Here is a 14789-nt window from a genome sequence, read left to right as displayed (position 1 = left end):
TTTATATCATACACGTTTGGTGAAAATTTAAGGCTGGGCGTGGTGGCTCACACCTGTAATCCCAACACTTTGGGAAGCCGAGGCAGGCGATCACAAGGTCAGGAGATCGAGACCACGGTAAAACCCTATCTCTACTAAAAATACAAAAAATCAGCCGGGCGTGGTGGCAGGTGCCTGTAGTCCCAGCTACTCAGGCGGCTGAGTCGGGAGAACGGCATGAACCCGGGAGATGGAGCTTGCAGTGAGCCAACATTGCACCGCTGCACTTCAGCCTGGGTGACAGAGTGAGACTCCGTCTCAAAAAAAAAAAAAATTATGTGGCATTGTAAACCATGTTTCTAGGCTTCTTTAACAAACTTTTTAGTGGATCTTACAAATAAAAACCTGTATTGAGTTTTACATACTCAAATGTTTCAATAGACAGCTGTTTAAACAAGTAAAACTACCAACATTTTATTAGTGCTTTGTATCCTGTAATCTTTATTACAATTACAATGATAGATTTAGATTTCAACCGACATCATTTAGGTTTTTTTTGTTTTTTTATTTATTTTATTTTTTTATTATTATACTTTAAGTTCTAGGGTACATGTGCATAACGTGCAGGTTTGTTACATATGTATACTTGTGCCATGTTGCTGTGCTGCACCCATCAACTCGTCAGCACCCATCAACTCGTCATTTACATTAGGTATAACTCCCAATGCAATCGCTCCCCCGTCCCCCCTCCCCATGATAGGCCCCAGTGTGTGATGTTCCCCTTCCCGAGTCCAAGTGATCTCATTGTTCAGTTCCCACCTATGTGTGAGAACATGCGGTGTTTGGTTTTCTGTTCTTGTGATAGTTTGCTAAGAATGATGGTTTCCAGCTGCATCCATGTCCCTACAAAGGACACAAACTCATCCTTTTTTATGGCTCCATAGTATTCCATGGTGTATATATGCCACATTTTCTTAATCCAATCTGTCACTGATGGACATTTGGGTTGATTCCAAGTCTTTGCTATTGTGAATAGTGCTGCAATAAACATGCGTGTGCATGTGTCTTTATAGCAGCATGAATTATAATCCTTTGGGTATATACCTAGTAATGGGATGGCTGGGTCATATGGTACATCTAGTTCTAGATCCTTGAGGAATCGCCCTACTGTTTTCCATAATGGTTGAACTAGTTTACAATCCCACCAACAGTGTAAAAGTGTTCCTATTTCTCCACATCCTCTCCAGCACCTGTTGTTTCCTGACTTTTTAATGATTGCCATTCTAACTGGTGTGAGATGGTATCTCGTTGTGGTTTTGATTTGCATTTCTCTGATGGCCAGTGATGATAAGCATTTTTTCATGTGTCCGGATTCAGCAGCACATCAAAAAGCTTATCCACCATGATCAAGGGGGCTTCATCCCTGGGATGCAAGGCTGGTTCAACATTCGCAAATCAATAAACATAATCCAGCATATAAACAGAACCAAAGACAAGAACCACATGATTATCTCAATAGATGCAGAAAAGGCCTTTGACAAAATTCAACAGCCCTTCATGCTAAAAACACTCAATAAATTCGGTATTGATGGAACGTACCTCAAAATAATAAGAGCTATTTATGACAAACCCACCGCCAATATCATACTGAATGGGCAAAAACTAGAAAAATTCCCTTTGAAAACTGGCACAAGACAGGGATGCCCTCTCTCACCACTCCTATTCAACATAGTGTTAGAAGTTCTGGCTAGGGCAATCAGACAAGAGAAAGAAATCAAGGGTATTCAGTTAGGAAAAGAAGAAGTCAAATTGTCCCTGTTTGAAGATGACATGATTGTATATTTAGAAAACCCCATTGTCTCAGCCCCAAATCTCCTTAAGCTAATAAGCAACTTCAGCAAAGTCTCAGGATACAAAATTAATGTGCAAAAATCACAAGCATTCTTATATACCAGTAACACACAGAGAGCCAAATCATGAATGAACTTCCATTCACAATTGCTTCAAAGAGAATAAAATACCTAGGAATCCAACTTACAAGGAATGTAAAGGACCTCTTCAAGGAGAACTACAAACCACTGCTCAGTGAAATAAAAGAGGACACAAACAAATGGAAGAACATACCATGCTCATGGATAGGAAGAATCAATATCGTGAAAATGGCCATACTGCCCAAGGTTATTTATAGATTCAATGCCATCCCCATCAAGCTACCAATGAGTTTCTTCACAGAATTGGAAAAAACTGCTTTAAAGTTCATATGGAACCAAAAAAGACCCCACATCTCCAAGACAATCCTAAGTCAAAAGAACAAAGCTGGAAGCATCACGCTACCTGACTTCAAACTCTACTACAAGGCTACAGTAACCAAAACAGCATGGTACTGGTACCGAAACAGAGATATAGACCAATGGAACAGAACCAAGTCCTCAGAAATAATACCATACATCTACAGCCATCTGATCTTTGACAAACCTGAGAGAAACAAGAAATGGGGAAAGGATTCCTTATTTAATAAATGGTGCTGGGAAAATTGGCTAGCCCTAAGTAGAAAGCTGAAACTGGATCCTTTCCTTACTCCTTATATGAAAATTAATTCAAGATGGATTAGAGACTTAAATGTTAGACCTAATACCATAAAAACCCTAGAGGAAAACCTAGGTAATACCATTCAGGACATAGGCATGGGCAAAGACTTCATGTCTAAAACACCAAAAGCAACGGCAACAAAAGCCAAAATTGACAAATGGGATCTCATTAAACTAAAGAGCTTCTGCACAGCAAAAGAAACTACCATCAGAGTGAACAGGCAACCTACAGAATGGGAGAAAATTTTTGCAATCTACTCATCTGACAAAGGGCTAATATCCAGAACCTACACAGAACTGAAACAAATTTACAAGAAAAAAACAAACAACCCCATCAAAAAGTGGGCAAAGTATATGAACAGACATTTCTCAAAAGAAGACATTCATACAGCCAACAGACACATTTTGTTATATTAGTACTGTGGTCATTGGCAATGGTTGCATGTAATACAATTGACACCATATCATCAAATTTATGTAATTTTAAGTGCTGATTTATATGGATCTTTCCTCATGAAAAATTAAGGTTTTCCTAAGACTTTTCACCTTTTATGTTACTTACTTATTTGTTTTTTGATTAGCTTTTGAAAACAGTCTTAAAGTTTCAAGCTTTATTACAAAGAACATTATCTGAACCATTTGAAAGTAAATTGCTGACACTTTACCATGATTTCTGATTTCTTAGTGGGTATTCCTACAAGTCAGGACATTCTATGTGACTACAATATAATCTTCACAGAAATTTAACATTAATATATTCTAAGATTTAATTCTTAGATTTTTTGTTTTATTACTTGCCTATAATATTCCTTGTTGCAAAAGATTCCATTCAGATCCATTGATTATATTTATTTTTTATATCTCTTAGACTTTCAATGAGAGCAGTTTCTCAGTCTTTCCTTGATATTTATGACCTTGAATCTTTAGAAGATAAAGTTTAGTAATGCAGAATGTTCTTCAATTGGGTTTTTGTAATGTTTTCTTGTAATTAGTTTTATATCATACTTTTTGAACATGGCTATCACAGAAATGCTCCTGTGATCTTATTGCATCCTATTATTTGACCACAATTTTGATTTGGCCTGTTACTGGTGATGTTAGATTTTATTATTAATGGTGGTATCTGCTGAATATCTTCTCTGTCATGTTATTTTTTCACTTTTTAACGAATTACTATTTTGTAGAGAGTTCATTTGAGACTATATGAATATCTCTTTCTCATCAAACCTTCAAGTTATTAATTTACTTGTATCAGTATAGATTCATGGTTCATTCTATTTAATAGGTTATAACTTGTTAATATTTTCAAAACTTTTTCTTTGGAGAAATGTTCAACTTTTTCATGTAAAAAAGTCATGACTTTACATCATCGGAGCACTTGTGGCATCAATAGTGGCACTTCACATGTTTTGAGATTCGTGGCATTGCAAAAAGAATAATGGAAAACAGACAAGAACCATGAGAAATTACCTTTTACTGTACGACACATTTTCCTAGGTAAACGAATTGCTCCTGTGGAGATGATTATCATCACATGGTGTTTTGAGCTGATACTCCCAACACTTGAGCTCACTGCAGTAGTACCAGGTGGTCATAAACTTACTACAGTAGTACAATACATACTAAAGTTAACTTTGTGCAGTTATAATTTAATGCTGCATTTTTATGCTTGTTTACATTTCTCTTAGCTGAAGCTGGCATCATGTTCTTTATATGCATACATTTTGATAAATTTTCACTTTTTATAATTGATTTTGTACATTTCATGGTAGCAATGATAAAATAGACTAGTAATTATATAAATATTTTTGTTTGCTATTTCTGTTATTTGGTTCATCTGCAGGTTTTTACAAATTGCCATTAATTTCCAAATTGTTTTATATTTCTTGAAAAATATCTGCTAACAAGAGCACCCATGCAGTTCACACCATGTCATTCAAGGGTCAATTGCATCTGTAACTCCCATCTCTGATAGTAACCTGGCTCCCTTCATGCTTAGTATATAGTAAGTCCTTACTTAATGTGGTCAATAGGTCTTGGAATTGAGCTTGAGTGAAATACGTATAATAAAACCACTTTTACCATAGGCTAACTGATATAAATAAGAGTGACATTCCTATGATATATTTCTGGGCCCAGAAACATCACCGAACTTCTAAATAAGGACCCAAAACACTTCTAACAAACATTAAACATTGAAATCAATGTGAGCTTTACATAGCTTTACATAGCTCACATTGATTTCAATGTTTAATGTTTGTTAGAAAACTTTTTCTAAAGATTAATAAAAATAAGTAAGATATTTTTTACTCAAATTTCTGGTGAACCACTGAGTGATGGCAGTTGTAGTGGTGGTGGGTTGCATCAAGCAATCAATGTCAGCAGATTTCAGATTGTAAGGAGCACCACTTACCATTATGCAGTTGAGAAACAGGAACAAGTATGTCAGCCTCACAGAGTGCTTTTGTATGGCATCATTGTCAACAAGAGCACTTTTGTGATTATCATAGTTCTCACAGATTTTTATTTTACAGTAATTTGCATTCATTCACTTGATCCTTTTCCAACTTGCTTGTTCCAGTTGGGGTTTGCAGATGGCAGGAGCTTCTCCTGGCAGTTTTGGGTGCCATGAGGGAACCCTATTATTATAGAGTTTCTTTGTCAATGCTGCTCAGTGATTTAATCTAAATTATAAGTGTTTGAAAAGGATTAATTGTCCTACATCAAACTTGTAAGCAATGTCATGTACATAATGACATTGCACAGTCACTCACACACACATCCACTGTTGGTTAGACTGGCATCATGTAGACACATCAGTTAATCTCATCTACTGAGCTTTGGGATGTAGGACAAAAACAGAGTCCCTGAAGAAACCCCACACAGATATAATGAGAACATTTAAACGCCTCACGGACGGGGACCTCAGATGAGATTTGTTTTTCATCAATGTTATAATGAAATGCCATTATTCAAGGACCTGCTGTACTCACTTATTTATTCAGTACCCTTCTGTGTGACCAGTCTCTTGTGTCTCTGCCCTTAGGCGAGTCCTCACTCCCTCTGGGACTTCAACATCCTTCATCAGGTTGCCTCTGCTGCTTTCCCTCTGTCTTCACCCCTGTCTTTCTCAGATGTTTTGTGCCAAGCTGCCCTTTTAAGCAGAAAGTTTTTCTGCTCAGGTGCTGAAAACCAATGCTAGGCTGTCCTTCTCCATCCCTGCATGGATTCCTCCTGACTCTATTTAGTTTTTGACATTTTATTATATTTCACCCACCATTCAGGGGTGCTCTCAATTGATTCTTTTCTTTTTTTTTTTCATTATACTTTAAGTTCTAGGGTACACGTGCACATGTTACATATGTATACATGTGCCATGTTGGTGTGCTAATGTTAATTCGTCATTTACATTAGGTGTATCTCCTAATACTATCCCTCCTCCCTTCCCCAACCCCACGACAGGCTCCAGTGTGTGATGTTCCCCTTCCTGTGTCCAAGTGTTCTCATTATTCAATTCCCACCTATGAGTGAGAACATGCGGTGTTTGGTTTTTCTCCTTGCAATAGTTTGCTGAGAATGATGGTTTCCAGCTCCATCCATGTCCCTACAAAGGACATGAACTCATCTTTTTAATGGCTGCATAGTATTCCATGGTGGGTGTATATGTGCCACATTTTCTTATTCCACTCTATCATTGATGGACATTTGGGTTGTTTCCAAGTCTTTGCTATTGTGAATAGTGCTGCAATAAACATATGTGTACATGTGTCTTTATTGCAGCATGATTTATAATCCTTTGGGTATATACCCAGTAATGGGATGGCCCTTACTTAAGGTCAGAGTTGATGGTCAAAAAATGTGTACATGTTGCTTATTTACCAATGTGATGAGTCCTGGGGTCTGTAGGTAGAGCTTATATGATAAAAGAGCATAGTCTAGTAAGTTCAAGAGAATCTTCTCCAAGGAAGTGATATTGAAGTTATTGAAAGATAATTAGGGGATGGCTATACAGGTCAGGGAGGTGTGAGGAAGGATTCAGAGAAGGAGCATTCATGGCCAGGATCAAGCAGAGGCATAGGACTTGAGTTGCTGTGGCTATGCGAAGTGTTTTAGTGGGGATGGGGATGGGGATGCCTGAACTTGACTCTTCTTTGCCAGACTGTGATGAGGGGTTCAGGACACTGGGCACCCTGATCCTGGCCAGTAAATATGGTAACCTTCTACTGTGATCTGAATGTTTGTGCCCCCATACCCCTATATTTTATATGCTGAAGCCCAAAATCATAAAGTGATAATGTTAAGAGATGGGGCCTCTGGGAGGTGATTAGGTTTTGAGGGCAAACCCCTCACAAATGGTGGGATTAGTGATTAGTGTCCTTATAGAAGGGACTCCAGAGAGCTCATTGCCCCCTGAGCCATGTGCGATATAGTAAGAAGACACCATCTATGAGGTACAGGCCCTTGCCAAACACCAAATCTGCCAGTTCCTTCATCTTAGACTTCTAAGCCTCCAGAGCTATAGGAAATTAATTCACATTGTTTATAATCCATGCAGTTTATAGTATTTTTTTCATAACAGATCAAAAGACTAAGACACTTTCCTCTCACTTTCCCTATCCTTCTGGAGCTACCAATCAAAACACACTTATACACATTTCTAGCATCCCTTATAAGGTGGGCAGCCACCACCCAGTCAAGATAACTACAGCATAGAGAGGAGGTGGGGGCTAGAAAAGAGGGCAGAGAAGTGAGGGAGGACTTTATCACTAACACCTGGGTGGAGGGACTTCTTCTCAATGAAGAGTTGGAGTTAGGAGAGTCATGTGATAAGATTTGCTTCTGAAGAAGATAGGACTGCTTTGTAGAGAAAAACACAATCTGGCAAGAGTGGGGGTTGCTTTTGGGTTGGGGGGAGGGAAAGGTGGCAGGAATAAGGATTGCAAGCTCCAGAGGACCAGGATATGACAACTGATTGGAGTACTTGTTTATGTGTGCTGATTTGCTGTCCTAAGTACAGTGAATTCTTACTATACCCTTAATTGTCATTTAGAAGAATTTATTCTCCTCACTCCCAAAAAAGCATAGAAACATGGCACCAATTTGAGACAAACTGGGGTTCTGTCAAAGTGAAGAGACCCTTATCTAACAGAGGGACACCTTCAGGCTTATTTCCTTTCCCCAAGTGCTGCCTGAAGCTGTCCCTTAGATGCCTGCCCACACCCTGAGCCCCACATGAGTTTTGTTTGACCACATACTAAAGTTGCTAAAGTGGCTTCATTTCTTCCTTTGATACTGTGTGGATCATGTCACAAAGACAGGAAATCTTACCAATTTTCTCCACCATCCATACAGAGAGCCTCAAGTATAAATCAGCAATGTTCACCATGGGCAAAGCAGCATGATTATTTGGAAAAAATATTTTGAGAACATATGGGTGCATTGTTCATTTGCTTGAATGCTTCCAAGAATTTCACTTTGCTTATTTTCATGTGATTTTAGAGAGAGTTTTGAAAGTGCTCCTTTGCTGATGGAGTTTGTGATAGTTCATTGTAAGTTTCAGAATAAATTTTTCCACTCAAGCAATTCAGTGAATCAAATTTCTTTCAACCATCACAGCCGTATGCATACTCCCATGGTTGCTCCTAGCCTTTGATCTAAAAACTGATTCGAGGTTAATTAAAACTAGCATGTCACCTTTACAGGAACCCAAGTGCATTAAGAGCTCTGGTGTTGGGCCATACTGGAGTTTTCCCACCATGTGTCCAGTCAAGCATAGTTGAGCATCCCTCCTTGAAGTGTAATGTGGTTATTGACAGGAGAATGAAAAACCCGTTTTGATTTTAAAAAGGAAGTTTTCAGATAGTTCTTGTTGAAATTTTCAAGGGAGGTGATGGAAAAGAGAATATACTTACCGTAAAAAAAAGACTCCTGAAAACATTTGTTCTTGATTCCCCAGAGTCCACACCGTGGAAACCGATTCTTCATCTTTTAAGACTACCATATAGATACTTATAAATGGGCATGAATTAAGCAACTGGGCCTTTCAACAATTTTGGAGAAGGCCATTTCACACTTTTAAAATAAATGTGCTCCCATAAGATCAGGTATGTTTTAATACTAAAATAACAGTGCACATGTATAAAATACTTAGGGGCACCGCTCTCTGCTCATGGAATTGTTGGGTCATAATAGCTTAAACTATTTCTTACCTATACCTTATTACTGTCCACCACAATTCTTTCCTAGAAATTTTCTATTAGGTGTCAGTTTTTCAAATGAGTAGTTCTTAGTCTAATTATTTTTGTTTCCTCTGAAGTTATCTTTTTTTAGTCTTTGGAGTCCATTATTCTATCCCAGTTCATGAATATAAACTCGTTTATAAAATTTACAGGTTTTTTTTTTTTATTAACTCTGTGACCTTGGACATATTTGACTTCACTTTTCTGCACCTCATTTGGAATATGCACTTAATTACACTGTTTCAAATAGTTGTTAACGTATTAAAGGCGCTCATATATATAAGGTTCTTAAAACTGTGCCTGTCATATATAAGTGCTTATATGAGAATTTTTTCGGTTCTCCTTGAAGAGGTCCTTTACATCCCTTGTAAGTTGGATTCCTAGGTATTTTATTCTCTTTGAAGCAATTGTGAATGGAAGTTCATTCATGATTTGGCTCTCTGTTTGTCTGTTACTGGTGTATAAGAATGCTTGTGACTTTTGCACATTAATTTTGTATCCTGAGACTTTGCTGAAGTTGCTTATTAGCTTAAGGAGATTTGGGGCTGAGACAATGGGGTTTTCTAAATATACAATCATGTCATCTTCAAACAGGGACAATTTGACTTCTTCTTTTCCTAACTGAATACCCTTGATTTCTTTCTCTTGCCTGATTGCCCTAGCCAGAACTTCTAACACTATGTTGAATAGGAGTGGTGAGAGAGGGCATCCCTGTCTTGTGCCAGGTTTCAAAGGGAATTTTTCTAGTTTTTGCCCATTCAGTATGATATTGGCTGTGGGTTTGTCATAAATAACTCATGATTTTGAGATACGTTCCATCAATACCGAATTTACTGAGAGTTTTTAGCATGAAGGGCTGTTGAATTTTGTCAAAGGCCTTTTCTGCATCTGTTGAGATAATCATGTGGTTGCTCAGTGAAATAAAAGAGGACATAAACAAATGGAAGAACATACCATGCTCATGGATAGGAAGAATCAATATTGTGAAAATGGCCATACTGCCCAAGGTTATTTATAGATTCAATGCCATCCCCATCAAGCTACCAATGAGTTTCTTCACAGAATTGGAAAAAACTGCTTTAAAGTTCATATGGAACCAAAAAAGACCCCACATCTCCAAGACAATCCTAAGTCAAAAGAACAAAGCTGGAGGCATCATGCTACCTGACTTCAAACTCTACTACAAGGCTACAGTAACCAAAACAGCATGGTACTGGTACCAAAACAGAGATATAGACCAATGGAACAGAACCAAGTCCTCAGAAATAATACCACACATCTACAGCCATCTGATCTTTGATAAACCTGAGAAAAACAAGAAATGGAGAAAGGATTTCCTATTTAATAAATGGTGCTGGGAAAATTGGCTAGCCATAAGTAGAAAGCTGAAACTGGATCCTTTCCTTACTCCTTATATGAAAATTAATTCAAGATGGATTAGAGACTTAAATGTTAGACCTAATACCATAAAAACCCTAAAAGAAAACCTAGGTAATACCATTCAGGACATAGGCATGGGCAAAGACTTCATGTCTAAAACACCAAAAGCAACGACAACAAAAGCCAAAATTGACAAATGGGATCTCATTAAACTAAAGAGCTTCTGCACAGCAAAAGAAACTACCATCAGAGTGAACAGGCAACCTAAAGAATGGGAGAAAATTTTTGCAATCTACTCATCAGACAAAGGGCTAATACCAGAACCTACAAAGAACTCAAACAAATTTACAAGAAAAAAACAAACAACCCCATCAAAAAGTGGGCAAAGTATATGAACAGACATTTCTCAAAACAAGACATTCATATAGCCAACAGACACATGAAAAAATGCTCATCATCACTGGCCATCAGAGAAATGCAAATCAAAACCACAATGAGATACCATCTCACGCCAGTTAGAATGGCAATCATTAAAAAGTCAGGAAACAACAGGTGCTGGAGAGGATGTGGAGAAATAGGAACACTTTTACGCTGTTGGTGGGATTGTAAACTAGTTCAACCATTATGGAAAACAGTAGGGCGATTCCTCAAGGATCTAGAACTAGAAGTACCATATGATCCAGCCATCCGTTTACTAGGTATATAACCAAAGGATTATAAATCATGCTGCTATAAAGACACATGCACACGTATGTTTATTGCAGCACTATTCACAACAGCAAAGACTTGGAATCAACCCAAATGTCCATCAGTGACAGACTGGATTAAGAAAATGTGGCACATATACACCATGGAATACTATGGAGCCATAAAACAGGATGAGTTTGTGTCCTTTGTAGGGACATGGATGCAGCTGGAAACCATCATTCTCAGCAAACTATCGCAAGAACAGAAAACCAAACACCGCATGTTCTCACTCATAGGTGGGAACCGAACAATGAGATCACTTGGACTCGGGAAGGGGAACATCACACACTGGGGCCTATCACGGGGAGGCGGGAGGGGGGAGGGATTGCATTAGGAGTTATACCTGATGTAAATGACAAGTTGATGGGTGCTGACGAGTTGATGGGTGCAGCACACCAACATGGCACAAGTATACATATGTAACAAACCTGCACGTTATGCACATGTACCCTAGAACTTAAAGTATAATAAAAAAAAAAGAATTTTTTCAGTATAGAATATCTTATAATATCTAACAATTTTATTATGTGTACATCCATAATATATGAAACACATTGTCCTTTTAGAAAAATGCCTTTTATGTTTAATTTATTTTAGTCCAAGAATCAACCAGCATTGGAAATACTGGTATTAGAAGGAAACTCAAAAACTTGTAAAACCATAACTGCAAAATTTGATTTTCAGCTTAGTTTCTCACAACTTCTAAATTTTTCTCCAATCAAAGTTTTCTGTAGGCTCCCTTAGGGCAAATGCAAGCAGAAAGTGAAGGCACACATTTCTACCTTCAAAATAATTTCAACTTGTATCACTTCTTACCATCTCCATCATAGCCACTCTGGCCCTTCATTGTCTGATAGAACTTTCTGTGAGGATAAAAGTGTGCTATGTCTGTGCTGTACAGTACAATAGCCACTAGCCACATGTGGCTATTGCATATTTAAAGTGACTGAGGAACCAAATTTTTAATAATAACTTTATTGAGATACAACATATGCCATACAATTTACCTATTTAAAGTGTACAATTCTATGGGTTTTTAAACAGTCATAGAATTCTACAACCATTACCACAATCCATTATAGAATATTTTTATCACCCCTAAAAGAAATCCTTTATTCATTAGCAGTCACTCTCCATTTCCCCCCCGGCAGCTCTAGTCCCTGGAAACCACTGCCCTTCTTTCTGTCTCTACAGATGTGACATTTCTGGACATTTCATAGAGATGGAATTATACAATATGCGTCCTTTGGTATCTGGCTTCTTCAATTTTTTTTTTTTTTTTTTTGAGGAGTCTCACTCTGTCCCCTAGGCTGGAGTGCAGTAGCGCCATCTTGGCTGACTGCAAACTCTGCCTCCTGGGTTCACGTCATTCTCCTGCCTCAGCCTCCCAAGTAGCTGGGACCACAGATGCCCGCCACCATGCCTGGCTAATTTTCTTGTATTTTTAGTAGAGACGGGGTTTCACCGTGTTAGCCAGGATGGTCTCAATCTCCTGATCTCGTGATCTGCCCGCCTGGGCCTCCAAAAGTGCTAGGATTACAGGCGTGAGCCACTGCACCCGGCCTATTATAAAGGTTTTCCAGGTGCATTCATATTGTAGCCTGTATTGGCACTTCATTAATATTTATTGTCTAATAAATTTGTATTATATTGGTACAGCACATTTTGCTTACCAGTTCACATTGGGTTACAAACATTTGGGTTCTGAACAGGCTACTGTGAATAATGAAAAATGCTGTGTATTATTTTAGGCTGTTATGAATAATTATGTTAATGCTGCTATAACATTTAGGAACAAGCTTTTGTATGTTTCATTCATAAATTTCATTTCTCTTGGGTATGTACCTAGGAATGAAATTGCTAGGTCATAAGCTACCTATGCATAATCTTTTCAGCAACCATCTCACAGTTTTCCAAAGTGTGTACTATTTTACTTTCCCACTGGCAGTGTATGAAAGATCTAATTTCTCTACATCCTCACCAACACTGATTATTGTTTGTGCTCTTTTATTATAGGTACACTATTGGGTGTTAAGTGATGTCTCCTTGTGGTTTTGATTTTGTATTTTCTTGATGGCTAGGGATGTTAGGCTTTCTTATGCACTTATTGGACACTGTTATATCTTCTTTACAAAAATGCCTATTTAAATGTTTTGCCTATTGTTATTTTTTTTCTTTTTATTGTTGAGTTGTAAAAGTTCTATGTATATTTTAGTTACAGATTTCTAATCAAATATATAATTTGCAAACATTTTCTACACTTTTCTGGTTGTCCTTTTATTTTCTTTCTTTCTTTTCTTTTCTTTTTATTTCCTTTTTTTTTTTTTTTTTTTTTTTTTTTTTTTTTTTTTTTTGAGGTGGAGTCTTGCTCTGTTGCCCAGGCTGGAGTTCAGTGGCACCATCTCCACTCACTGCGAGTTCTGCCTCCCGGGTTCATGCCATTCTCCTGCCTCAGCCTCCCAAGTAGCTGAGACTACAGGTGCCCACCACCACACCCAGCTAATTTTTTGTGTTTTTAGTAGAGATGGGGCTTCGCTGTGTTAGCCAGGAGGGTCTCCATCTCCTGACCTCATGATCCGCCCACCTCAGTCTCCCAAAGTGCTGGGATTACAGGCATGAGCCACCGCGCCCGGCCCTGTCCTTTTATTTTCTTTGTTATGTCCTTTGAAGGACAAATGTTTCTAATTTTGATGAAGCTCAGTTCATTTTCTTTTATCACTGTGCTTTTGGTGCCATATCTAAGAAACTCTTGACAATCCCAAGGCCATAAAGATTTATTGCTATTTTTTATCCTAAGAGTTTTATAGTTTTGCAACTCAGAAACATAAAATCAAATACTGCATGTTCTCACTTAAAAATGGGAAATAAATAATGTGTACACATGAACATAGAGTGTAAAACGATAAGACACTGGAGACCCAGAAGGCCGAGAGGGTGGGAAGGGAAAGGGTGATGAGAAATTGGACAGTGTACATTGTTCCAGTGATAAACACACTAAAAGCCCAGACTTCACTCCTACCTAATATATCCATGTAACAAACTTGCACTTATACTCATCAAATATATACAATTAAAAAAATGGTTTTAGGGTTTTGCTTCTATGATTAATGTTATAATGTTTTATTGTGGTTAAAGCATATGTAATAAGCTTTGCTATTTTAACCATTTTAAACATAAAATTCAGAGGCATTGATTACATTCAGAATGTTGTGCAATCATCACAACTATGTATTTTCAAAAATTTTTTGTCACCCCAAACTGAAACACTACACTCATTAAGCAGTAACTCCCCGTTCTCCCTTTCTTCCCGAGACCCTGGGAGGAATAAATTTTTATGACATGTTAATTAATTTAAATGTAAACAACTAAATGCAGCTGGCAGCTGTCATATTGGTCCTCACAGTTTTAACACCACCAATATCAATGCCTGGACAGATATAATCATTTCTAAGCTGCCTTTGCATTTATTATTATTCTATTTATGATAATCTATGATCTATTCTCCCATAAGAGCTGGACTATTCCTGTAAGAACATATCTTACACTATTTCATTCCCTGCTCTGAATCCTCCAGTGGTTACCTATCACAGTTAACAAAGAAATCCAAGCTCTTAACCGTGGTCTGTGTTTTATCTGCTCCTCGGACTGTGTGCATTCTCCTTTCCTCTTCCCAGTGCCTGCAGTCTGACTGGTCTTTGTGGTGATCTTTGAGCTCATCAAGTGCTGTCTGTATTCAGACTCTGCACAGTGTCTCTTCTCTCTGCCCTCTAGACATTCACTTACCTCACTCCGTCATACCATTCTGACCTGCTCAAGTGTCACCTCCTCAAAAAGATTGTTCCAGAGCTCCCTATCT

The 14789-nt window shown here is 38.0% G+C and overlaps 1 protein-coding gene across 1 annotated transcript in view; it reads left to right on the top strand.

Moving 5' to 3' along the window:
- LOC105463240 (ankyrin repeat domain-containing protein 30B-like) overlaps positions 1-14789 on the top strand; it is a 256388-nt gene that overhangs the window by 147531 nt on the left and 94068 nt on the right. The gene's annotated exons all lie outside the window — the stretch shown is intronic.

The sequence above is a fragment of the Macaca nemestrina genome, chromosome 9 (genome assembly GCF_043159975.1).
Source record: "Macaca nemestrina isolate mMacNem1 chromosome 9, mMacNem.hap1, whole genome shotgun sequence".
Lineage (NCBI taxonomy): Eukaryota > Metazoa > Chordata > Mammalia > Primates > Cercopithecidae > Macaca > Macaca nemestrina.
This window is presented reverse-complemented; position numbering and strand designations above follow the sequence as displayed.